Source organism: Rattus norvegicus, chromosome 9 (assembly GCF_021556685.1).
Source record: "Rattus norvegicus strain SHRSP/BbbUtx chromosome 9, alternate assembly SHRSP_T2T, whole genome shotgun sequence".
Taxonomy (NCBI): Eukaryota; Metazoa; Chordata; class Mammalia; order Rodentia; family Muridae; genus Rattus; species Rattus norvegicus.
In genome coordinates, this window is record NC_141542.1 from 98,746,953 (window position 1) to 98,772,405 (window position 25,453).

The following is a 25,453-nucleotide window of genomic DNA, read 5'->3' on the forward strand; positions in this document are numbered from 1 at the left end:
TCTCTCTGAGGCTTCAGCAGAATGGCATTTACCTTCTGTATTGTAGCAGTACAGTGATTAAGGTTGTGTCACAAGTCCCTGGCAAAGTGTCGTGCTTCTTGTCACTCTGGTGTCCCAAGTCCCACTGGCATTGTCTTTACAGCTCCATCTACACCAATCTAGGTCTTTTAGTTTTTCTAGCTTGCCCCTCTACATATGTTGTTACATCTAAATCCTTTTCTACATGTTCAGGTACTTGTTCAAGCAATAGCCTCACTTCTCATTGTCAATAGTCTGTCTTACACTACTTTGTTCTGCCACAACTAAATTCCACAGGCTAGAAATTTGATGCGGCTCATGGCTCTGAAGTATCAGAAGTCCAAGACTGAGAGGACATATCTGGTGTGGACTTTCCTGCATCGGAGCATAGAAGAATGTATCACACTAGCAAGAAAGAGTAACAGAGGACAAGAAGGATTTAAATGTGTTTTTAAAAAACTGACAAAAGTGAGTTGTCGCTTTTATAGTAACAAAACTATTCCTGAGATAATGACATTGGCTTATTCATAAGCATGAAGCCATCATGTTCTAAAATTCACCCGCTCTCCCAGTAAACCCTGCCTATAAGTACTCTTGCTAGGGATTAAATTCAACACAAAAACTTTGGGAGAAACATTCAAACCAAAGCAATCTATTCAAGAATTTCCATTGATAAATATCATACATGTGTATACATATATATATGTATATATATATATGCTAACAGGCATTTTCCTGAATATATGTATATATTCAAATATATAATATGTACATATAGCCATTATATATTGTGATTATATGTGTATATATTCTATATTATATACTATAAAATATCTATCATATAACATGTACCTATATAATATCCATTAATGGGATAGAGACAGCATGAATAAAATAGAACAGATATTAACATTTAGGACACCTTTTAAAGATATATGAATTCTCTGCTAGTTCTGCCAGTGTTCCTTTATTTATAAATACCTTTCAAAAATGATTGGCAGAATTGCAAGTTATATTATCACAATTAAAAGCTGGCATTCCTGTGACTTAATAAACAAAAGCATTAAGCATTTGTTCTCCTATATATGTAGCATATTAGATAAATTACATCCTTTGGCTTAAAGTGTTAAGTCTCAAGTAACAAATTCTACGAGGGAACAAAAGGCCTCTGTAGTAAAACAGGAAGGAGAAGTTAAATGTATAGGGGAGTGGAGCTTTCTGGACCATCTACCCCGACGCATCATCTCTATTTTTCTAGCTCTATTAGAACTTCAACAATACTTTGCCAAACTTCCAGCTGAGCCTGTTGTCCCAGGCCCCCGCCAATATTCTCCACCCTGGTTTCCTTCTGGCTGCCATTTGCTGGTGGATGGATGGAACCATTGAGCTGAATCTGAACGGAAAATCACTCAGAATTATCATCTCTAAGTAGCCTTTCATTTTACACTGTTATTTAATGTGTCTGTGCCATGGACATGTGTGTGGTGCACTTATGCTCCTGTGTGAGTGTGGAGATCTGAGGACAACTTGCAGGAACTCCTTCTCTCCTTCCATCACCTGGGTCCTGAGGTTTGAAGTCAGGTCATCAGGCTCACTGACTCAACATGCAAGTAGGCTGGCTTCCATTGTTAAATGGCACTTTTCCCCAAGTAGGATTAAATAGTCCCCATTTTAAACATATAGTCTATAGGTTTCCTGTTCTCCTTACATGTTAATTTCCTATTCCATTCGATCTGGGATGTTGGAGATGCTAGGAATATAAAGGTATAGGCATATATAGGTATATAGGTATATATAGGTATAGGAAGACAGCTCTGGAGAGAGTACACTGCAGGAAGCAGGAAGCAGGGCCATAGGGTGGGTCTACTCCAGTGCACTTTGTGTTCAGATCATTTTACCACATGTTCCCAGTATGCGGCCTGTAGCTTCAGGAAGAGTGTCTCACCACTGGACTGTAGTCTTGCTTTAATCTAATCTGCCCTTGCCATGCCATTTGGGATATGGATATTAATTCTGTGCATATTGGAAGTATGGGAGTTACTTGTTGATGATACAGAGGCCTAAAGAGAGGACATCATCTCAAGTCTCAAAAGAAACTTTGGTGTTTTGGACAGTGTTAGGATAATGACGATGGGGCTTCTGAAACTGAACTAAGTACAGTTTTGTGTCCAGTCCACCAATCCCCTATAGTAAGGTTATTAGAAGGTGGAGACTTTCTGGAGGGTGGCTATGTTCTGGGAGAGGAGCTCTCATAAATGGGGTTGTTAACACTTATAAAAGGGATTCCTAAGACTAGTGCCATCCCCCAGTCATGTGAGAACACAAAAAATATATGAAAAGGCAGGCTCACAGAGAGAGGCAATAAACCTTTGAAAAGACAATTATTACAGGAGAATGAAAGATAGGTTACAACAGTATCCTGGAGTCTCTATGGCAACTGAGCCTGTATCTTTATCAATGGCCTCTCTTCAATTTTCTTGAGGAACTTCTCCCTGCCATATGGGGTCAAGCCTCAGCCAAACTCAGTAACATAATGTGCCTATAAAACCCATGTGTGGGAGACTCTTACACATTACCAAGGTCAGCCGCTAGCTTGCAATGCATCCTTGGCTCCTTAGAACATGGCCACCATTGGGAGACACTACTACTCAGAAGACATCACCTCAATGATGCTGGTCTTCTATTAGTCACAGCTGATTTTCTTGGTCCCAGCTAAAGATAAATCCATTATTCCAGTAAAATAAAGGCTTTATTTCCAAAGACTCTTAATTCAAATATCATACACACACACACACACACACACACACACACACACACACACACACACACACACACCATGGTTCCCCTCTTTTTTCTTATCTTCTGTTCTCTTTATCTCTTTTCCCCTTCCTTCCTTGCTGTCCTTCCCGCTCCCCGCCCCCTCTCCCCTGTCTGTCTTTTTAGTTCTTGAACAAGTTTTGTCAGTTTGAATCTAAGACCTCGTTTAGTTTATTTACAACACATACCTTATGAACAGAAATTTATGCAGTTTCTTGTAATCTAAATTTCTGTAGAGCGGGTTGGGTGATATACCTAGTTCACGCCTCATTTGGGACATTTGTGTGTTTTTCTTTTTCCTTTTGGTAAATCAAATCTTATTTTTCAAAATCAGCTTTTAATTTTTGTTGATTTTTCCTCATCTTTTTCTGTGTATTAATTCATCATTTATGTTTGGTGTGTGTGTGTGTGTGTGTGTGTGTGTGTTGTTGTTGTTGTTGTTGTTCATTTTTAACTACTCTTAAAGGTAAGATATTGAGACTTATCTCCACGGCAGTGCTTTGAAGCAGCATTGTTAAAGAGTTTCAAAATCATTATTTTAGATGGAACTGGAAAATCTGTGTATTTCCTTCTCATCCAGTTAAAGCTGCTGTCTAATTTTCTTTACCTTTTAGCCATTACTTTCAATGGCTAAGTTTTTAAATTCCCAAAGGGATTTCTTTTGTTGCTTCCTAATTTAATCTCTTTGTTACCATCGAGGCTGCCCTGTATAATCCCATTCAGTTTAAATTTATTCACAATTGTTTTCTGACACACCATATGGGGCTAACCTGGAGAACAATATCTTAAAATAGCTATAAATTCTGCTGTCATTAGGTAGCGTGGTCTGCATTTAACTATTTGATTTGAGTGTTTTTCTGCAGCTTCTATATACTTAATGGTTTCCAGTCTAATTTCCTACACATTGTTAAGAGTATTTAAATATCAGACTTTTGTTGTCTGCTTCTGAATTCAATTCCTCTGACAATCCCTGTTGTGCAGCTCAGGAGCCCTGTGCCTGCGGGGCAGGTGCTCTAACGTTTGGCTACACTAAACTTGCAATTCTGCCAATTTTAGCTTGGTTACTGGATACATGGACGTTTATAGTTCTTGTCTCTTCTTAATGTTTTGGTTATCTTATCACTGTGAAATCTTTTTGTCACTACAAACCTCTTATTTTTTGTAAAGTCTATTTTCTATGGCCATTACAAGTCTCTTAGGGTTAGTGTGCATGTGTTATGTGCATGCATGTGTGTAGTCTACTGATAACTGTTGCTAATCTTATCATGACACATGGTCTAATTTTGCCATTATAGTTCTCACAGCTGGAATCATTTTGTTTGAAAGCTGATCTACAAGAAGGATTATAGACATTCTTTATTCAACTTTACCCATCTTTTGAAACAGTTCTGAGTGTAATACACTTGATTCATTAGAAGCTGTAAGAGATAAAAACAAACTCCTCCTTTACAAGGTAGTCCAGTTTTTTGTGCATGGTGCCGGCATCTCTCCTTCAGGCCGGATTCTGAATGGTGGGAATGTCTTCCTACCTTTCTGCTAGTTTCCACCCGATTGTGAAATGCACAAAGGAGGTAACCAAAACTCCAGTTTCAACACCAACACCACATTTTAGGAACATTAATTTGAGTTAAATGGCTAAGAATTGTTGCCTGTCCCTCAAGGCCTAGATACAATTTAAAATGCATCTTTATATCACAAATATATTTCACATATTAAATGAAATATGCATAGTGATATCTTATCTGACAATTAAAATTATTATTTTACAAGTAATGTAACAGTAACATGCTTTTTAAAAATGTCAGAGGACTTATTCTGGCATTAAGTCTTTAGCATTTTTAAGCTTTGTTAACATGTAAGAATTCTACTGACTGTCCCTCTATTAAAGTTTAGGCTAGGCTAGGAAATTTTACTCAGATAATGGGAACTCTTGATATTCTTGCATCTATTTTCAAAGTGGAGAGATTACAGGTGTTTGCCATCATGCCTGGTGAGGTCATTAAAAAAAGAAAAAGGATTTTCCTCTGTCCTCTTAAATGTCAATGAAACATTTTATTCATATTTAAAATAGGATAAAAATGTTTTTACTTCTTTTTTTTTTTTGAGACAGAATCATAGCGACTAAGCATGTCTTGAAGTTATATAGTTGAGGCTGTCCTCGAACTCCTGATCTTCCTGGCTCTACCTTCAGACTTTTGGGTTTATTACCATCACGTCCTGTTCCCTAAGTACGTTCCTAAGCCCTATCCATTTACAATTGCATGTTTTCTTGATTACTGATTTGAGACTTGATTTGTTTCTTTTAAAGCCACCTCTGCATTTAATGACTTATAGCAATAACAAAAACAGTTTAAGTTTAGAAAGGTGTAGAGAGCGGCAGGAATACAAAACAAGAGTGTATTAATAGAATGGATGCCTAGGATTGGTCAGAAGAAGAGACAGGGAGGCCTCTCCTTTTGAGAAGTTGCACTTACTTTTTTCTTCCTAAGGAGATATATTTCTACATGCAATTTCGTTCCTCTACTCACTGGGGCTTCCATTTCCAGGAATGTAGTTTCTCAATGTCAGTCTTGAACCTACATACCCCCCCCCCTTTTTTTTGTGCCTGAAAGGGGTTAAAATTATAAGAGTTCATCCTTGAATTTACTAAGAATTTTGTCACTTGAAATTCCCTCTCTCTCTCTCTCTCTCTCTCTCTCTCTCTCTCTCTCTCTCTCTCTCTCTCACACATACACACACACACACACACACACACACACACACACACACACACACACATCCTAATAATGGGCCAATTTTTCACTTAAATTCCAACTCCAAGGGAAAAATTTCTAGGAAGAGTTCTTCTGTTATACAATAGAAGATAAACTTTTGGGACTGGTAAGTTTTTAATATGCTAACTGAACTGGCTACTAAGCCTTTTGGTAAATATATCTGCACCTTTGGTAAATATTCATGCCTTGAAATATTGGAGCTTTCCTCTAATTACTAGAAAAAAAAAATCATGCCACATTTACTTGTAGGACATAGATGTAGCATTGCTTTTAGTAGAAGCTGCCCAGGAAACTTGTTCCACACTAGAAGCAGAAATTTGCACCAAATGACCGAAGACTCAAATACCTTATATCTCAAACCCTTAAAGCAGTAAACAGACTATGCAGTGTGGCCTCGGGTTTGCGCTTGGGGACTGAAATGTATACCGTGGCCTTGTTTCGCCGGCCTACTTTCTGGAATAAGCAGCTCTCTTGAGGCCCATTGGGAACAGCTACTGTCTCCCTAGTCCATTTCATAGACAGCACTGGACCGGGAAGAAACTTTCGCCTTGAGGAAGCTGGCCATAAGCAACTCATGTGCTGTGCGTGTGGTAAGTGGTCATTAGTTATTTATGGTGGTAAAAGTACACTGACATGGTTGCTGAGGGTTGAGCAAGATGATGAGCGCTATGTATTAGTCAGAGGAACCGGTGAAAGGACGTACGTAGCACCGAGCATGCGCAGACTGCAGCACTTCTTTTCCCTAGGTCACCGGAAGTGGAGCCTGCGGAGTCGGCGTCCGTGCGGGAAGTCGAGTCTCCCGATTCGGTGTCCGGACGTGGTGACGCACGAGCGCGGGAGTACGTGAGGACGCTAGCGGGTCTTAGAGAGAGTGAGTTTCCGCGTCTCTTCAGCCGAGTTTGTGGCGTCGCTTATGTGTGGTGTCTTCCCGGGACCGCAGTCGGAGGGACCGGGGCTGAGATCCCGGCTGGTGCGGGCCGGCCGGAAGCGCTACTTTGGGGCCAGCTAGGGTCCGCCCAGCGGAAGCGCAACTTCAGGACCGGGCGGAGGAGCCGGCCGGGTCTGGGTCTTCTTATCTCCTCCGGCGGGGATGGGCTTGCAGGGGCAGCCTGACCCGTACCGCATCCCGGGCTCATGGAGGGCTTGGCTGCCCCGACAGGCTTTTGATAGAGTCCTCTGACTTGAGGAAGTTGGAAGAGAAGTTGCATCAGCCACAGAGCTTGCAGTGGCAGGTGGATGGAAGGGGCGGCCACTTCTATCTCAACACGCAGACCCACACAAACCTATAAGGCTGTACCACATAATAGAAGACAGACATGCTCCTGAGGGACTTCAGCTCATTTCTGTCTACACAAAATACTTGTATCGTATGCCTTTCAGTCTTTCCAAAACAGGCATTATTTAAAAAAAGACTAATATCACATTATTGCACGCCTAAGATTCAGTTGTCAGGCTCTTTTAAAAGTCCCTTTCAGTAGCTTCATGACACCCAGGGGTTTGGGGGCGGAGGGAGGGGGTGTGGCGCCAAGTTTTTTTTTTTTTTTTTTTTTACCCCCTCTACTTTTTGTCCCATCGTCCAAACCTCATTTACCTTCTAGTGTTCTGGCACATTCCAGGAGAGCAGGTGCTCCCGCCTTGGTCCTGGATTTTCTCCCCATCAGCAGCATCTTCTGAGGTGCTGAGTTCCACGAATAACAACATAGAAAGCACTCACTTGTTAAGGAATTATAGATAATGAGGTTTGAGTTCCTAGATAGGGAATCTTGGCCAAATCATTTAACTGTGACTTCGTAGAGCTAAGTGTTAACCTGTGAAAACCAGCGGGTAGCACTAACCCATACAAAACACGCAAAGGTCAGGCATTACTAAGTTAATAGACCTGCATGATGAAAGCACACAGGTCGAGGAGGAAGGACAAATTGTAGAGTCAGAGAGCAGTTGGAGTGTATGGCTTTTGTGACTGCTGCAAAGACTTTTATCCCAGTTACTTCAGATTAGTGAAAATTTAGATATAGGATAACTTTTTTAGCAGTATATGGTGGCTCATACCTATAACTCCAATAATGCTCAGGAGGCTGAGGCAGGAAAAATCACAAGTTGGAGGTCAGCCTGAGATACTTAATGAGACCCTATGCAAATAACCAAAACAAAACGAGAAAGTTACTACAGTAGGTCCGGCCACTAATTTTATTTACATTGTAGTATTTTAGAAAATGAACTGTGCTGAGGTAAAGTTCTTTGGCCTTTTCATTTCTTCAGCTTAGCTATACCTAAGTTTGGCCCATAGCTTGGTAAAGGCCAGAGCAGAGTTGAAAAGAAGCATAGAGGTGCGGCTAGTACCCCACAGCCAATGGCAACACTGTTTCTATCTGTATCTGTCATCCTCATATGTCTAGAGCTCCATCTTAACAAAGAAGGTCTCATGTCCGTTTGGAGGGCCACAGCTAAGTGGACAGGCTCCCCAACTGGCTGATTTTGTTTTCTTTTCAAATTGCTAAATGGAGCATTTTCTAAGAACTATTCCTTTCTCCAAGGTGCTGCCCAAGGTTCATTACAGTTGAAAAGGGTCAGTGATTAACCAGGGCCTGTGTACCACATAGCTTTGACTAAAGAGCACTGGTGCCAAGGTCATGCTGAGACTCCAGGATATTATGGGGAGTACACTGCCATGTAAATATGTCATTTGTGATACCTATTTCTATCAGTAATAGTTAACCTTACTACCAAAGTGATACTGTCCCGTCATGAAGTGATTGTTTTTCAAAGGCTCCAAATGTTTTGTTATTTTCTGTGTAAGAAGGATGTATAGCTGTGGTTCTGAGTCAGGCAAGCCCTGTTTGAATTCTGCCTCCCTCTGTGCATGGATTATGCCCTGTAGAGAAATTAGCATCCTTCCAGTCTCCTGTAAAGTATTGGCTACCTAAGTTAGTAATGTAACTATTATTTGTCACTACATTATATGTTAGGTAGTGTCTCTTTTTGAAAGGGGAAGAAATAATATTTATCAATTTTATTCTGACTGCCCTGTTAATTTCCACCTTTTACATACGAGGTGGTCTTATTTTGTGCTCACTGCTTTTTAAGCGACAAAGATGCTGAGCCAAAGCTTTCCTAATTTGTGAGAGAAAGCAAACACTTGGAGAAAATTGCAGCTCAGCTTGCTAGCAAAACATTAGTTATTTCATAATCAGTGATTTCTAGACATTGTCTTTATAGTTTCCAGATTAGAGCTAATTAACTTCAAAATGTCTTTGATTATCCTATAGCCAATTTCATTTGATACAGTCAGCTCTGTCATGTGATGCTGTTACATTACAGAAGACGATAGCTCTGTAAATAAATGCACAAAAATGTCATTAATCCTGAAGTAATTTTTTCAATACATATGCTTTACAATAGAACACTAGCGTGTTCTACTTTTTAAAAATGTCAATGTTCTTATATATTTTCATGGTTTTACATTTAGCTATGAGTATATGAATGAAATATGCTTAAAGACATTCATGGTAGACCTTACTTTTGTTTACTTTGTAGTGTATTATATGAGGGTAGGGAACCAAATATAAAAGAATTATATATTTATGCACATCTACATTAAAATTACTGTGAAAAGACATTAAAACCTCAAAGCTATTCTTTAATGGTGCCACTCTCGCATCTAAGCAGTGATTCTCAGCTTTTTGTTTACTTACTTTGTTTTAAGTTGGAGCATGTTAAGCAGAAATTACCCAGAAGGTTCAAGAGCTTAGAGGCTTTAAGACATTGGAGTGCACAGGCTCCTGATCCAGAATGTGTCCAGAGAAGTGAAATGCTGAGGGTCTGTGTGTGACTCACTGTCAGAGGCAGAGCTCCGAGCATGAGCTGTACCAAAAACTATGATGTTAGGAATCCAGGTACTCAGGATGCTCTGCCCTGCGGAGTTCCTAGCTTTGTCTCTGGGTTAAGCGTATGTCTGGGTTCTCAGACAGAGTCAGGGTGATTATTAAAAACAAAACAAAACAAAAGACTCCCAAACAAATACAGTCTTCAATCTGTCCCATATTTTATAAAAATGGGGCTCTGTGCAGAAAAATAACAACAAACCCTACAGCTTTTTAAAAGTCCCTGGCACTGTGACAGCTGAAGGACTAGTAAAGCTACTTAGTATTTCAACTGTTGTTTAGCAGCGTAAGTGACTGAGGAGGAGAAACAAGGCTTCAAGAGAAGTATACAAAGTATACAAAAGAAGTGTACTTGTGTGTACAATCCATGGTGGTTTGTGTTGTGTGATAGCATCTGGTTTTCATTCAGATGGCAGAGTAGTTTCTTTGTATATGTGGGTTTCTTTTTAACTTAATTTAATAATGGCGCCTCAGAAAAATAATTTCAAATCTAACCATTTGTTAGCTTGTTATTAGTGGTAGTAGTAGTAATCCTGCCATTTTCACACATCCAGGGAGTTTTCCTGGTGACAGCTGGAGAGTGGGGGAGGGGAGTCACTTTCAATCAAGCAGCTGCTCCTTGCAGCATCATGGTGATGATATTTCAAAGCTGGTGGATAATTCCGGCTGTATTCAGAAAAGCAAATGTGTCATATTTCTGAGGTGCAATAGATAGTGTGCAGGAGCCCTCTGGGACCCAGATGATAGCCAACTGACAGTGTGTGCATCCAGGCCTGCATGTCGGTATTATTTACCATCTAGCTTCTTGGGCGTTGTTACATGCATGTCATAATTACAAAGCAATAAAGTCCAGTTCCATGGGGAGGAAGGGAAAATGAAAACCGAATTTCAGCGGTGCACTACATGCTTTTATGTGCTCTGCTCTTTTATCCATTCTTCTTCACAGCTTAGGAAGCAAGTGTGATTTCCTTTGTCGCCCAGCAAGACTGAGGATGTGGTCTATCCCAGGCAACAAGCCATATTTGACTCCTTCCAACTAACTTCAGGGATCCTACACCATCCGTTGTTTCCCCGCGGTGCTAAGTGACATACTTCTCATCCAGAGTCGCAGTATTAGGACAGCAGCAAATGAAATTTCTGTACCTATTGCAGTGACCTCAGTCTTATAAGTAATATGTACTGTCCATGTGTGTTGTAGCTATGCATATTCCTGTTTGGGTCCCCCACCTCCCGAACAAATTATTTTGGGCAACACTCAAACTTGGACACCTTCTTTCATGTTGCTGGTAGCGGCGACTATAATTTGGGGTGTTGTAATGAATGAGTTGTGGTTCCAGATTTTAGCAACTGTAAAAAGGCTGCCACAGAGCCTCTTTCCCATAACCACCCTAATTCCCATCAAGGCATGCTAATTTTGTATGAAGAAGGGGCCACTTAGGCTTCTCAATTTTCATCCTGAAAAGAAGTCCTTTACTTTTTGTGAGATGCTGTTTTGGTGAGTCTGGGAGTCATTTCACCTTCTTCCTCATTGCCTGAGGACAATGCTTATCCCAGTGTCTCGTTGCCATAGAGACCCTAAAGCTTGTTTTGCTCTTTCCTCTGCAAGCACACACGCTTCTGTGTAGTTAGAAGCAGTTCCTCATGTGCCAGGGCTTCTGTTGATTGCTTTGCTTTTCGAGGGTGTAGCTTTCTGGAAGGACTAGCATGTTGAACAGTGTAGGTTGACACAGTCAAGTTCTTCGTACAGTTTCAGACACATACCCCGACCCCAGGCTCAAGATTAGAGAAGTGCTTTTGTTAATGTTTGGGTGAAGGGAGACGTGAATGGGTGAATCTCTGGAAAGTGCCCAGGCCCTTCCTGAAGCCCACTAGACTGAAACCCTACTTCTCTGCTTTTTTAGTGGATGAGTGCAGATGTTTGCCCTGAAGTGGTAGGTAGACCTTTGTATCCAGTGACGCTTCATTGATGTATGTATTCTGGACTTATTTTCCGTGAAGAACAGAGACACAGAGATGCAGTAAAAAACCACTTCGGTAATTACTAATACTCATTCTGTAAAAACATTACCTTGGTATAAATCGACACATAAGTAAAGGCCAACTGAGTCCCTCTGTTTTTTTCCTTTTAAGACTACATCTGTCATTCAGTACTCAACAAGCGTGACCATTTAAGATGACTTCATGCAGAAGTTGTTTTTGCTCGCATCCTTCGTCCTGTGCTCCTCTGTCTCTAAGAACAGCATGCTGGCAAGAGACTGTTTAGAAACAGCCTGTAGGATCTCCATGTCCTAGTTCTCTTATGGGCTAGAGCCTTTGTCAGTCTAAAGGACATGGCAATGTTTGAAATAAACTCCAACTTGCCTGTGAACACTTTTGTAAATGTGTGGTGTTATGGGTTGATGTCTTTGCAAACGGAAGCAAACTTACCTAATTTATATGATCCAAGTAATTTAAAGACAAGAAACTTACTGGGAGCTACGTGGATGAGCCCAGATACAATAGAAAATCCAAATGGCCTTGCCTCAGTAACGGTCATTGAGAAGGGAAGCTCTCTGGGTTTGCATGTTCTTGGCCACCTCGATGAGCTCCTTCAAGTGACTGTTGTGTCAATCCCAGTGTCATTAGTGCTAGTTTCTCTGTTCAGGCTCTAAGTTCCAGGGCAGAGTTGTTAGTCCACATTTGCATTTCTTCACCCTTGAGAGTCTATCTTATTTCCCCAAGATCATACTAGATGGGGGTGGGCCACAGATTCTTGTGAGAAAAAGAATGAGGTATTTATGCTAGATAGGAAAAAATCCCCAACCTGCCCCAGTCACAGGTAATTTACAGATGTTTGGGGTTCTTTGCAGGACTGTACCCCATCTTTGAAGTATGACTGCTTTTCCCACTTGACTAATTTTTGTACAGAGCAGATTCGGTTCCATAAATAATTCAGCAGAAGTTCATGTACAGATGAAATGAGGGGTGGCAGTGGTGGGCAGCACTTTTCCCTCTGACTTGGGATAGACAAAGAGATCTGGTCAGAGCAAAGATGAGAGTTGAAGTCCTTAAATCCTCTCAAAGGGCATGATCATGGTATGCTTGCATTTTGGTCCCCATGCAGACCCTGGTTTAAAACCTGCGGCTGCAGGGCTGTCAGTGGGGAAACTTTAATGAGCTCTCATTACGCTAAAACTTGCGGTCTGTGCGAGGAAGAACTGGCTTATGATTGATACCGGAAATCATAAGTGGCGACAGGGCAGAAGTGAAGTTGGCGAGAATTCACCCAGAGTTGTGGAACAAAATTGAGGATTATATGCAAAATCTAGTAGCTTCGCTTTTTCAGTCACGTTTCATGTGTAAACATAGTCTGATCACTAATGTTGAGTGGATGGCACTTCTTAAAGGACAGGGAGATTTTGTTAGCTGACATGAGATTTTTTTTTCTTTTAATCTCTATAAATGAAGAGTCATTAAATTCTCACAGTATTGGCTAGCCTTGACAAAAAGTGGTTTGAGATTTTATTATACATTTTATAACTATATATAATTATATAATTTATATATTTTAACGAAAAATTAATTATGGGGCCAGTGAGGCATCTCAGTGGGTGAAGATGTTCGCCATGAAAGCCTGGTGACCTGAGGTCAGTCCTAGGGGCCCATGTCCCAGGTAGGAGGAGAGAAAAACCAACTGCATAAAGTTGTCCTTTAATGTCCGCGTGAAGACTGTGGCACATGCTCTTCCTCCTCGACACCTTTATGCACACCACAGTGATGGAAATTCTGCTTTCACACGCCTTTCATGTACGTACGGTACTGTTTAAAAGGTGTGTGTATAATTGCATCACATGATACAGTTTAAAACTGGGGGATAGGATTCTTAGAAAACTTTAGTCACCATCTTATAAAAACACTCAGTATTTCCAACCTTTTTCTTACAATCTCCTAGTTTATTTATGTACAGAAACCACCGTCACTTCTCAAATGAGGATTGCGTGCTGTGTGTTCGATACCTCATGTGGACTTTACCAAATCAAATGAGCCTGTGTTACCTGTTACAGGGGAAAACCTGACAATTTTCTCAAGGCCAGTTGGTCAGTGTGTTGTGGAATTCCTTCTGAGGACCGTGCCCTTAACTGTACTGCCCTGCGCTGCCCCGCACTGCCCCGCACTGCCCTGCCCTGCCCTGCCCTGCCCTTCCCTGTACAGCCTGCATTAATATTGCCAACCTTAGATACAATTTTGTCAGAGAGGATCAATCCATCCCTCCTCCCCAAGCCTGTCTATTAACACCCCCATCCCCTGACAACTTTCATGTTCTGAAACTGTTAAAATGCGTTGTGCTATCCATCATCTTGTGCTTCTGTTTCCTGTGCTTGTGCCAGCCACTCTCTAGTGCAGCATTGAGTCCCTGGGAAGCCTTTTGTCCTTCCTGTCTCCCAGCAGCCTGACACCCTTTCATGTGGAATACAGCAAGATTGCTTTTCATCAGCCAAAGTGGAATGTTGCTTTCTAGGTGGAAAAAAAATTAAATGTTTTTAAAGATGTATTTGATTAACAGGAAAGCTGATCTGTGTAAATTAATTATAACAGTAATGATGTCATAGCCCTGTCTTTTGTTATTAACCAGGTAATTGACCAGGAGTTTAGATGCTTATTGTAACTGACAGTTAGCAGTTTGACCTTGTGTACTGTCTGAAAGTGAAACATGCACAGTGAATGTAAATGGAGTTTGCCCACTGGGCTTCGAGTGTTGTCAGAGTGTCTGATCTTGGGATCTTAGTTTCCTCCTTTCATTACTTCTTTGTTGAAATTGCTGGCCTAGCATGTAGTCCCAAACCTGGCCTTATACGTACATCTCCCACTAAGAGCATCTGATCAAACACAGAAGTCTGTGTCCTTGAAGAGTTGTAATCAGACATGAGGCCTTGGCACATATGGTCCAGTAACAAATATTAAAGTGAAAGGAATCTGGGTCTTTTAAAGTTTGTGTGAAGGAACTTAAGACAACTTTGGATGGCAGGACAGGGCACACTTGATAGATGCTTATTCCATATTGAAATTTGACCAACTAAGCTAAGAGTACTGCAGAATAATTGGGTGATGGGAACTTCAACTTTTTTCGAGTTCTGTTAAAGATAGGACTGTAAGAAACATAGAGTGGGAGTGACCACCTGACAGCTGTTCCCAGGGCGTAGCCACTCCTCTCCCCTTCATGCTGACTGTACTGTCATCCCTGCTAGAACAGGACATACCTATTCTAAAAAATCACGATGCTCGCAGAATTACTCCAAACACTAAAGAGCTTGGAGACAGGTGATGTTAAGAGAACAAGATGGCGACCCTATATAATGGTAGCATGGTGTGCATGCACTACATGTGAGCAATGTGTACGTATTGCAGAAAACATGGCTCTCTCTGTTCAGAAAGCCTTGGGCCTAGCTTCTGAAAATGACTGCCTAGACCACAGCTCATGGCTTCCTGCCCAGTGGTGGAAAGAAGGTGGAAGCTAAGAGTGGACAGACAGCTGTGATTGCTGGAGTCAGGATGTACCATGTGAATGAGGTGGCAGTGGGCGTTGAGGAGCGTGCCCACTCTACTGTCTGCCTTGGCTGGATGCAGATGTTTGAATGTAGCCTATGTGGAATTCTGTTCAAATGGTTCCCTCGGTAGCCAGTGAGTTGAAACACATTGCTTACTTCAAAAGATGTTTCTGCAGAACTCAGCAGACTTACTGTTTCTGCCTTCTTCCCAGCATACCCATGTTCTCAGGGGTCTGTGTCAAAGCACAAGCTTGCCGGCTCCCCCTTCAAACCCCTTCTCCTTTGACCTAGTTTTCTTTTCCTTCAAAGCCTCAAACAAGGAAACAGCCGTAAGGTGTTCTCCGAATTGAACCTTGACTTAACTGTATTCTCCATCGAGAGGTTTGTATATTAAGGGCACATTGCTTAAAACCATGTGTATTAGATGATATCACACACAAGCTTGTGACAAAGGACAACACTAAACTCAGATGGTTGAGGCTCTCAGCAGAAGAAACATACCTACTTTTCTGGCCCTGCGAGATTTTTCAGAAGGAGCAGAAAGGCTGAGTGATCCTTGAGAGTTAAAACTTCCACCTTTTCTGCAGTTGGACCATGATCCCATTTAAAGAAATGACACCTGATCCAGGTTATTTTTAGCTACATCCTGGCTGCCCACAAGATGAGCACTGATTGGATCTACTTCATCGTGTTTCCGGGGTAGTCATACTTTTGGAATGAGTACGCAACTGAGGATGAACTAGTGATGTGTATGTGTGTAAACTTGTCCAGTGGTCTCACTTATCTTTGATTTGTATTTGTAGAATAACTAGATAACAGAGTAGAGATGTGTTTTTTGCTCATTTATAACAACAGATACTAGACATGGGTTTTCAAACTCTGATCTGCAAAGCAGCCTGATCTTCCAGCTCAAGAAATAGATCATTCCAGAAGTTGATGGTTTGGGGGTATCCAGAGACAGCGATGAGGGCTAAACTGACCTAGGCAGATGTACAGAGTGTACTGTGGCCTGTGTAACCATCATTCTAATTTATTATTTTTCAAAATCCATGTTGTCTGTTGTGTCAGTTACTCATTGCTTGGCAAAATCCTGGAGAAGAGCAACTGAAGGAAGGAAGGAAGGAAGGAAGGAAGGAAGGAAGGAAGGAAGGAAGGAAGGAAGGAAGGGTGTCTTTTGGTTCATGCTTCCAGAGTTCATCATGGCAGAGAAGGCATAGTGACAGGAGCTTGAGGCAGCCGGTCACATCGCATCCCTGTCAGAAAGGGGGCAGCTGAGCTCTCTTCCTTTGTATTCAGTCAGGGAGCCCAGTCCACATAATGGTCCTGCTCACACACAAGGTGGGCATCCGTACTTCAGTTACCCTAATCAAGATGATCCCTCACAGACACGCCCTGAGCTGGTCTAGGTGATTCTAGATCCTGTCAAGTTGACAGGGTTAATTAACCCTCACATCTGGGGACCCTTGCATATTGCTCACCAATGCTAAAGCCTTTTCTTTTAATTTTGGCTTGTGTGTCTGGTTGTTTGAGTAGGAAGAGCCCTCCTCAACTCAAATGTTTGAATGCTTAAGCTCATAAGGAGTGGCACATTAGGAGTTGTAACCTTGTTGGAGTAGGTGTGTCTTTGTTGGAAAAAAATGTGTCACTAAGGGATGTGCTTCAAAATCTCAGAAGCTCAAGTGACCTGCTGTTTTCTCCTGCTGCCTAGGGACCCAGTTGTTAGAACTCTCAGGTCTTTCTCTAGCACCACGTCTGCCTGTACACTGCCATGCTTCTCGCCATGATAATAATGGACCGAACTTCTGAAACTATAAGTCAGCCCCAATTAAATGGTTTCCTTTATAAGAGCTGCCATGGTCTTGGTGTCTCTTCACAGTATTAGAAACCCTAGCTAAGATAGTCCCTATTCACTTGGAGAGTGTAATTTCCAATCTTTTTTTTCTGTGTAATATTTTCCTGCTTCACATCCCGTTTGGTTGCTGCTGCTATTGGTAAGTTCAGAGCATTTCCTGACTCTCCGGTTCCTTTCTGGATGGTTGTGTTCTCACCGAAGCCAACACAGTTCATGTAGATCTTTTACTCTCAACTACCAGTCCTCACCAGAGTAGGAAAGTTTGGATTTTGTTTACCTGCTTTATTTCTTTAGGGCCTTGCAGCTCTCTCTTCAGTGGTGAGATCGGGGCAGAGGTTGGAGTCCTGTTGGCATCTAATCTTTCTCTGCCATCTCCCTGATTGGGTGCCGCTGGCTCAATGTTAAAACTGCTTCTTGGGTTTTGTGACGTCCACAGAACAGAGCCCCTTTCCTGTCAGGTCTCCAATTGCCTTTATTGTCTCACATTCTAGGTTCAGAATAGATGACCACCTAAATGAAACATCGTTCTTTATTTAATTTAAAGTCTGCTGGGAGCTCCCAACTCCCTCTTGCTTTAATAATTCTTATTTACACAGATAAAGATGCTTGCATGTCAGTGAGCTCCAGAAATCCTCCTGACTCCAGAAAAACCCGTCTGATAGTATCTGGAGGTAGGTCATGTGGGAAGTGACCAGGCCATGTGGTATGAGGCCTGAATTGGAGTCATGCCTTATAAAAAGCCCAGGAGATCCCTCTCATCTACCTACCCTACCACCTGTAATTGGCCCTCACCAGTGATGTCACTCTGCTGCTTCAGTCTCTGCTTTCTGGCCAAAACTTTAAGGAGTGAATTCTCTCTCACCCAGTGAATGTTTTAGTAGGTTGTAGTAGGTTGAACTAAAGGATGTCCAAAAGCAGTATCTAACATATGACCCCTTCCTTCCTTCCGTCCTCCCTCCCTCCCTTCCTTCCTTCCTTCCTTCCTATCTTTTCTTTTGGTAAGATTTTTTTTTAATGAAAGGAAACCTTTTACTTTTAAATCATTGACAACCTCACACTTTTAATTACAGTTTTCATTAAGTTCTAATTAAACTTCATGGTATGTTATGAATAAATGTTGATCTAAAATTAAACAAAAATTGGTTCCTTTCAGTCCTGTTAAGAAATTGCGTCAGACTTTATTTTATCCTCCAAGAAGTGTTCCTCTGAAAGAGAAATAGGGGTTACACTTTTTAAAAAGCATTTGTCATCCGTGACTTAAGTTGGAAGATCCAGGTTGCACAGTAGAATAGTGAACTATTTCCTGGCCTGCTCCCCCATCGAAGCTTCAACAGTTTTTATTTGCGTAATTAACAGGCATCTGAGGCCTCTGTCACCTGCTGTGCAAGTGCACATTGGGGAACTTGGCTTTCATGTGTGATGTGCATGTGGGCTGCTGCTGGGGCCTCTTAAAAGCATCAGCAGTAGCAAGTCAGTGTTGCTGTTGTGAGAAACAGAAGCTGAAGGGTCTGTCTGAGAGCCGGGCTGAGTCCTAATAGTCCGGTCTGGGTGTATCATCACTGTGACCTTTCTTGTCTATATAAGGAAAATAGAATCTCTTTTTCAGTTTCACACCAGGACTTCTGAAGGGTATTCAACTGGGTCAGGCTCCTGTGTTTGGAATCGGGCATACATACTGTATCATGCCTTTACCTTTTGGGTCGTAAGAGAGCCAATGTGACTGTCCCTTGTGGAGATGACAGAGCACATATGACTGCCCGCTAGATGGCTTTGTGTATTAAGCACCTCAGACAGAGAAATGGAGGCCAGACATTTCAGCATCCTTTGGGATCATAGGCAGAAGCACCACAGACCTACTTCTCTGGGTAACTGCAGAACACCTTCAGGGCGGGCACCAAAATAGGCAGTTTTCAGGATGAGTGCTGTGCGGGCCTGGTGGTATATGAAACAAAGATGATAAGAACCAAGTGAAATGAAACAAATTATACACACCCACTTTTAAACTAGATGTGTAACCATCAGATGCTGTTGAAAGGATGTTACAGAGTACTCTAGGACTAGGTCCTGGTGAGCCTCGGTGGGTCAGTGATGAGATAAAGACTCGGTGTCATCAGTAACTTCCTAGAGTTCTTAAGCTTCAGGCATTGTAACTCACCACTTCTGAAAGGGAGGGCTTATTACTAGTGCCCGATTCAAAGGTAAGAGGTTCCAGCATAGATTAAGAATTTACTCAAAAGCCAGACGTGGTGTGATTCCTGCCCTGAAAGGTAGAGGCAGGTGGCTCTCTGAAGTTGGGGCCAGCCTGGTCTCCAAAGAAAGTTCTAGCACAACCAGGATACATAGAGAAAAATCCTGCCCTATAAACAACAATAACAACAACAAAATAAAAAGAGAAAAAGAATGTACTCGAGGTCTTAGGGTATCAAAGCATTTAAGTCAGGGTGTAAACTGACTTAAACTCCAAACTCCAAACTCCAGGCCCCAAACTCCATCCTGCTAACCACAATGTGCTTCATGATTTTCACAAGGTCAGAAAGGTATCCGATGGATCGCTGGGGGAGGCAGTGGGACGAACTTGGATTTTAGCAAATTGAATCAAGTGTTCTGTAAGTAGATTAAGGAGAGTGTAGTGTGCTGAAGACCCAACCTTTGTGGGTTGTGTCACCACATTAGTTCGTGGCTGTTAATGGTTGGTCCCTTGTCTGGAATATTGATATGTCTATTTAATGCTCTCAAGTCCTCACTCCTCCAAATTACGATGTTTTACCTATGCGAGCCTTCCATCTGATTGGCATTAAGGCAACCCATTTCTCTCTATGTTTATTTCTGAAACTTTATTGTAAAAAAAAAAAAAATCCCTACTACAAATAAAAAAAAAAGGCAAGCTATTATAAAAGATACTTGGGCTTCATCCCATTAACAGGTGAGGATTTTTTTTTTTTGTTTGTTTGTTTGTGAAGATTATGAATGGGCCAAAAGAAAGAAAGAGGAGCCCGTGTCCTAAAAACTAAGTCTTCTCACTTAAAAGCAGAAGACACAGCCAGTGGCACCAGGCACTTTCCAAGTTGGCATCCAGAGTTGAGTGGCTGTAATAACTCGGTCTCTGCAAACTGCAAAGGGAAGACAGTGTTCTTAATTCCTACCTTCTCTGGAACAGAGTCTGAGTTGTGGGTATTTCCATGTATAGATTCTGGAATGTAATTATTGAGAGTGCCATGATATTCATGAAGACCGCACTCCCATTACCTTCGTAATATAATTTGATTTCAGTCTTCATGTTTTATTCATGAGGTCCGTTTTTATTCATTTCATTGTCTTCATCTCTTTTTATTCCTCCCTTTAATGGGAAGTAAGAAAACAGAGCCCCACTCAGACTCCCTTTGGTTGTATCATTAGTACAGTTCATGAAGCCACTTAACAGATTTTAGGAGGCGAGAAGAAATTGTTGTTTGTGTGCAGCTTGTCAGCGGATGATTATGGAGTCTGATGGAGATTCTACACCGCCTCCCCGAGGATTCCCTGTTTACCAGTCAGCTTAGGTAGATGATGCTTTCTGGTAAATTGAACAGGGCGTAATGACATGAAGCCATACCATCTGCTATTATATTTAATAATTAAATGTTAAGGTTGGAAGGCATAATTTCTCTGTCATTTTATAAAACTTTTAGCAGAGTTTTTTTGACGTGCACTTACTTATTTGAAAGTAGACCTGATTTGTTTGTAAGGATTCAGTTAAGAAAATTCTTGGTTTTCGTTAACCGTTAGTGCATCTTAATTTTTTTTTTTTAATTTTCAGGGAGATCTTGATTATCTACATTATAATTGGGATCTTCCAGGACCTAAGGAAACTACCATTTCAAAAATGAAATCATACCAAGAAGTTGTATTAGCGGAATAAAATAATTGCGTTATCATGCTGGGTGGGAACACGCTTCTCTGTTGGTACCCCAGGGGCCAGTAGAGAAAAGAGTCTTTTAAGTTTGTTCTTCAGAATGAAGTGGTTTCTAAGAATGTGCTTGGTCAGCTTCTCTGGTCTCAGAGAAAGCAGGCGCACTGAGTGGAGCGGGTAGCGAGGTGCACTGGTACCTGGCTCTTCTCTTGGTCTTCTGACTTGGTTACGGCTCGCTCTGCTCCCTGGCTCCTGCAATTAGGAGAGAAGAAATGTTTTTATGTTTAGTGTGGACATTTGCTCTTTCCATAGCATTCTGCACAATTTGCAGTCATTAAAAGCACCAGCCCTCTGTGTGTCTTTGAAAGGATTTTGTGGTATTTACACCCTGACGTGTTCACGTAAGGCGCACCACGCTGTTGAAGGGCACTCAAATGTCCTCTCTACATGCTGAAGCCCAAGGAATCGTGGCGCTGATGTTTTCAGTTTAGCCAGGTGCTGTCTTTGTGATTTCGCCTTTCTTTCTTGGGCTTTCTCCTAATCTGTTCCTGAGAGTAAGCGCATTTGAGCGCAGTGGGCATGTCTGAGTTCATATTGCTTTTTCATCAATGTGAAGTTCATTTTCTCAGTACCACTAGCCTTACATTATGAGGAGGGATTTGCCCACAACTTCATACTTACTAGGAAAGCTAGATAAACAGGGATAAAAAGCAAAGATTCAAGCTGGGTGGTAAGTAGCAGTTCATGCCTGAAGTCCCAGTACTCAGGAGACAGAGTGGGCAGATCTCTAGTTGGAGGCCAGCCTGGTCTACAGAGTTCCAGGACAGCCAGGGCTACACAGAGAAACTCTGTCTTCAGATACCAAAAACCAAAAATAAAAAAATAAAAAAATAAAAAAACAAAAAAGTGTATTTGTTTGTTACACAGAGAAGCCCTGTCCTTGAAAACAAACAAAAAAGGAAATTTTCTTGAATAAACGAGGAAAGCCAGAGGCTTTGCAACCTACCAGAGTACATGCATTTGAAGAATAATTTGTTGTTTCTCAAAAAGTTAAATAGTTAAGACAGAGCTGCTGTTTGTTCCAGTAACTCTACTCCTAGGTGCATGCTCACACAGAGAACAGCACACTGGGATCATGTGACCTTTATGCATCCCAGGGCCAGGCTGCAAACACTAGTGAAGCCCATCTGCAGATGAAGAGGGAAACAGGATGTGGTGGGTCCATGCAGTTAACTATTACTTAACCATAGCAAGTATTGGTATAACATTTCTTCCAAGTCAGATGTTCTGTATTGGATGGTTTCACTTACACGAGAAGTCCAGAACAGGGAAATCTCTTAGACAAAAATTAGGTGGATAATTATTAAAGCCTCAGGGGAAAGAGTGATAGTGGAACCACCAAATAGTATTGGGTTTCTTTTTGGCATCAAGAAAGTTCTGGAATTAATACTAGTAATGGCTACACAATCTATGAATGCACTAAAATAATCTGAACTGTATGCTTTAATAATGTAATTATTATTGTATGTAGATTGTGTCTCCATTTAAAAAATTCTAAACTTAAGTATTTGGAAAGTTGGATATTTAGAAAGCTCTCAGCTTAGGCAACCACAGGCCTTTAATGAATACTTGTGAATTATTATATTTCCCTGTGATTTTTAAAGGCATGTGTATTCAACTATGTAAAACTATTAAATGAAATTCATCAAAGGGCGTGGTGGCATAGTGTTGATCTCTCTAAGCTGTCTAGCAATGAACAGTTTCTTGGAGAGGGATCCACGTAATGGAAAATGATTTCAGTAAATCTGTTGCACTTACAGTAATCCAGAGACCCCAGTCTTCAGGACAGTGTCTAATCACTCCCGCTAAGACGCCGTCATGTCTGTGTTTCTTGTGGAATGAATTTGTTAGGATCACATACCAAATTGGGAATAGAATTTATAGCCGGTATAATATTCTTGCAATTTAATGGTTTTGGTTGTTATTGAACATTTAAATCTGAAAATTGAGATACATACTGCCTTGGTAAATGATAATGGTGAAATATTTTCTGCTTTGCAAGTAGAATTCGAAATCCTTGTAATTAGTTTCTTTTCCCTTTCCACTCTGTTCCTCCCCCACCCCCGGCCTCTTGGGACACACTGGTTTCTCAAATTATGAATCCAGTTTCTTTGTTTATTCTAGCCATGTAGTTTTTCTTATTACATACCTGTTTAATTTTTAATTTCTCATTAAAAGTAAATATGGCTAATTTCCCCATCAATATTCAAGAAATCTTCCACGTCTCTGCCACAACCTTGATATAATGTTATCTAGTGTGTGTTACTACGTAATTAAAATGGCGTTTTGTTTGTCAGATAGTTTTGGCAAAGCAGTTTGTCATCACACTTTAAGTGAACCGTAGGTTTATTTCTATGAAGCTGACAGAGTGTTCTGGAAGATGAGTAACACACAGCACATGGTGGGAAGATTATTACAGCTGTGGGAGAGACAGAGACGATCAGGAAGGTGTCCTGGTTTTCTTAACCATGCTGGCTTACTGTGTAACGGGAAACTCATTCAGAATACTAACTGTAACTCGTTTGGGAGACCTTTTAAGCACACACCATGTACTGGTCACTGCCTTCACAGTGATCACACAGTCTAGTTCTGTGTAATCCTGGACATTCAATGAGGCTACTCTTGCCCTCTGCCATTCGAACTGCGCTTGTGGCAACTTGTGATATGGGAGAAGCAGAGTTGACTAAGCAGAAACTATCCTGACAGACCACAGGTGGGTGAGGCACTGGAGTCAGCCCTGTAAAGTTCTGATAAAGGCTTGATACTTTATTCTCACTGTGATATTGAGCCATTAAAGGCTTATTACTAAGGAACCAACTTATGTTACTCAGGGCTACAGTATGTTTTCTGAGGAGACAGGCCCACATAACTGAGACCAAATAAGAAACCACTGTGTCGTGGTGAATGCTCAGTAGGACTTGGACTTGTTTGAGGTATGCACACCAATTGAGAAGAAGCAGAAATTGGAACCATTATGGTTAGCTTGAACATGGCTGAATTCCCCCATTTATACCTCTCTTCCCCAAGGAATATTCCATAGCTTATCAGAAGAGATTTTAAAATATAGATTTGTTATCAGATTTGTCTTTGTCACTTAAAACACCTTTGGTGCAAATCCCAGGGCTCTTGACTGTGTCCATCTTTGTGTGCCAGGTGCATTGAGAGAGGGTTGCTTGCTGTATGTGTCTGTTCTTCTAGTTTCCTGGGACCAGCATCTTTGTTTCTTTCAATAAGTATAAGTGGTCATTTAAGTGTCGGACTATAAGTGTCCTTGCTCTTTTCCTGTCCCCCTAGCACTTGACATTTGGAATAGGTGAATGGAAGACGGAGAGACTAAATCACCGCTGTTAGAAAGGAAACTTCACCTCTCACAAACCAAGACAGCAGGCACACTGCTGTCCTCCTGTGACCTGGGAGCTTGCTGCAGAGTCAAAGCTGAGCGAACCAATTTGGAAATCATGATAAAAAATTGTCAGGACGGAGGTCTTGAGTTCACGGGAAACATTAAGGATAGAAGAAAATAAACCCCTGGGAAAGGAATTAGATTGCAGTTCTCAACCTGTGGGTTGTGACCCTTCGGGGTTCACATATCAGATATCTGCATTCCAGATATTTATGTTGTGGTTCATAAGAGTAGCAAAGTTGCAGTTTTGAAGTAGCAATGAACTAATGCTATGGTTGGGGGCGGTCATCACACCATGAACTGCATTAAAGGTTTATAGCCTTAGGAAGGTTGAAAATCACTCTACTCGTTAGAAGGACCCAGAAGGCACAGGAAAGCTAAGTATCCATGGAGTGGGAGCTGACCGCCTGTGAGGAGGTGAAGTTGGGAAGTTGGAAGGGCTGCACAGAAAGGGGCTCATCCTGGCCAGAAGAGCCGAAACCCAGCCTGAGTGCAGGGCAGAGACTAGGGAGCTTCTGCCTTTCATGTGTGTTCTTGGTCACTGGGAATTCTAATGCAGGAGAGCCGTCTTTTAAGTAATGGAGTCATCAGCTTTGATCGGCTCCTGCTGCTGCTGCTGCTGCTGCTGCTGCTGCTGCTGCTGCTGCTGCTGCTGCTGCTGCTGCTACAAGTAGCCCATCATCTACAGGACTCTGCTTGCACCGTGCATATATAAATACATGAGCTGCATGAAAGTCACAGGGGCTAGAGAATGGAAAGTTTCCATTGTGGAACCACCGCCATCTCTCTAAAGTTATTTAGGAGCTTTTCTGTTTGAAATCTGGTCGTTTTTTATTTTATTGTAGCCACAGAGCTACAATAATAGTGATAAGGCCAAGGCAATAAATACACTTGACGTGTTTTGTGTGTGTGTGTGTGTGTGTGTGTGTGTGTGTGTGTGTGTGTGTGTGTGTTTGCATGCGCATGTGCACATTTATATGTGGGCTCGATCACCCATGTGTGCATGATGTTTGGAGGTCATTACTGTGGGTGTGCTGACAAGATTGCTAAGGTTTCCCACAAACTGCTTTTTGATCAGATTTGAGGTCCACACCACAGGAGGAAACTCATGCCTGCTTCTCTAAACCTGGTCAGAAGCCCTTGACTGGGGAGGTCACAGGCTCTAGTAGGGGATTCTTCTACTATTGCTTTTGCTAAACAACCTTGTTGTCAAATTGCTTTCTAAGTAGTCTTG

General features: G+C 41.6%; 1 protein-coding gene across 1 annotated transcript in view; it reads left to right on the forward strand.

The window, feature by feature from the left end:
- The first annotated feature begins 6,422 nt into the window (after window positions 1-6,422).
- The window catches only part of Rhbdd1 (rhomboid domain containing 1), a 118,422-nt gene continuing 99,391 nt past the window's right edge, over window positions 6,423-25,453 (forward strand). The window contains exon 1 of the mRNA NM_001432019.1: window positions 6,423-6,480. The gene's annotated coding sequence lies outside the window, so the exon portion shown is untranslated. The remainder of the gene's footprint in view (window positions 6,481-25,453) is intronic.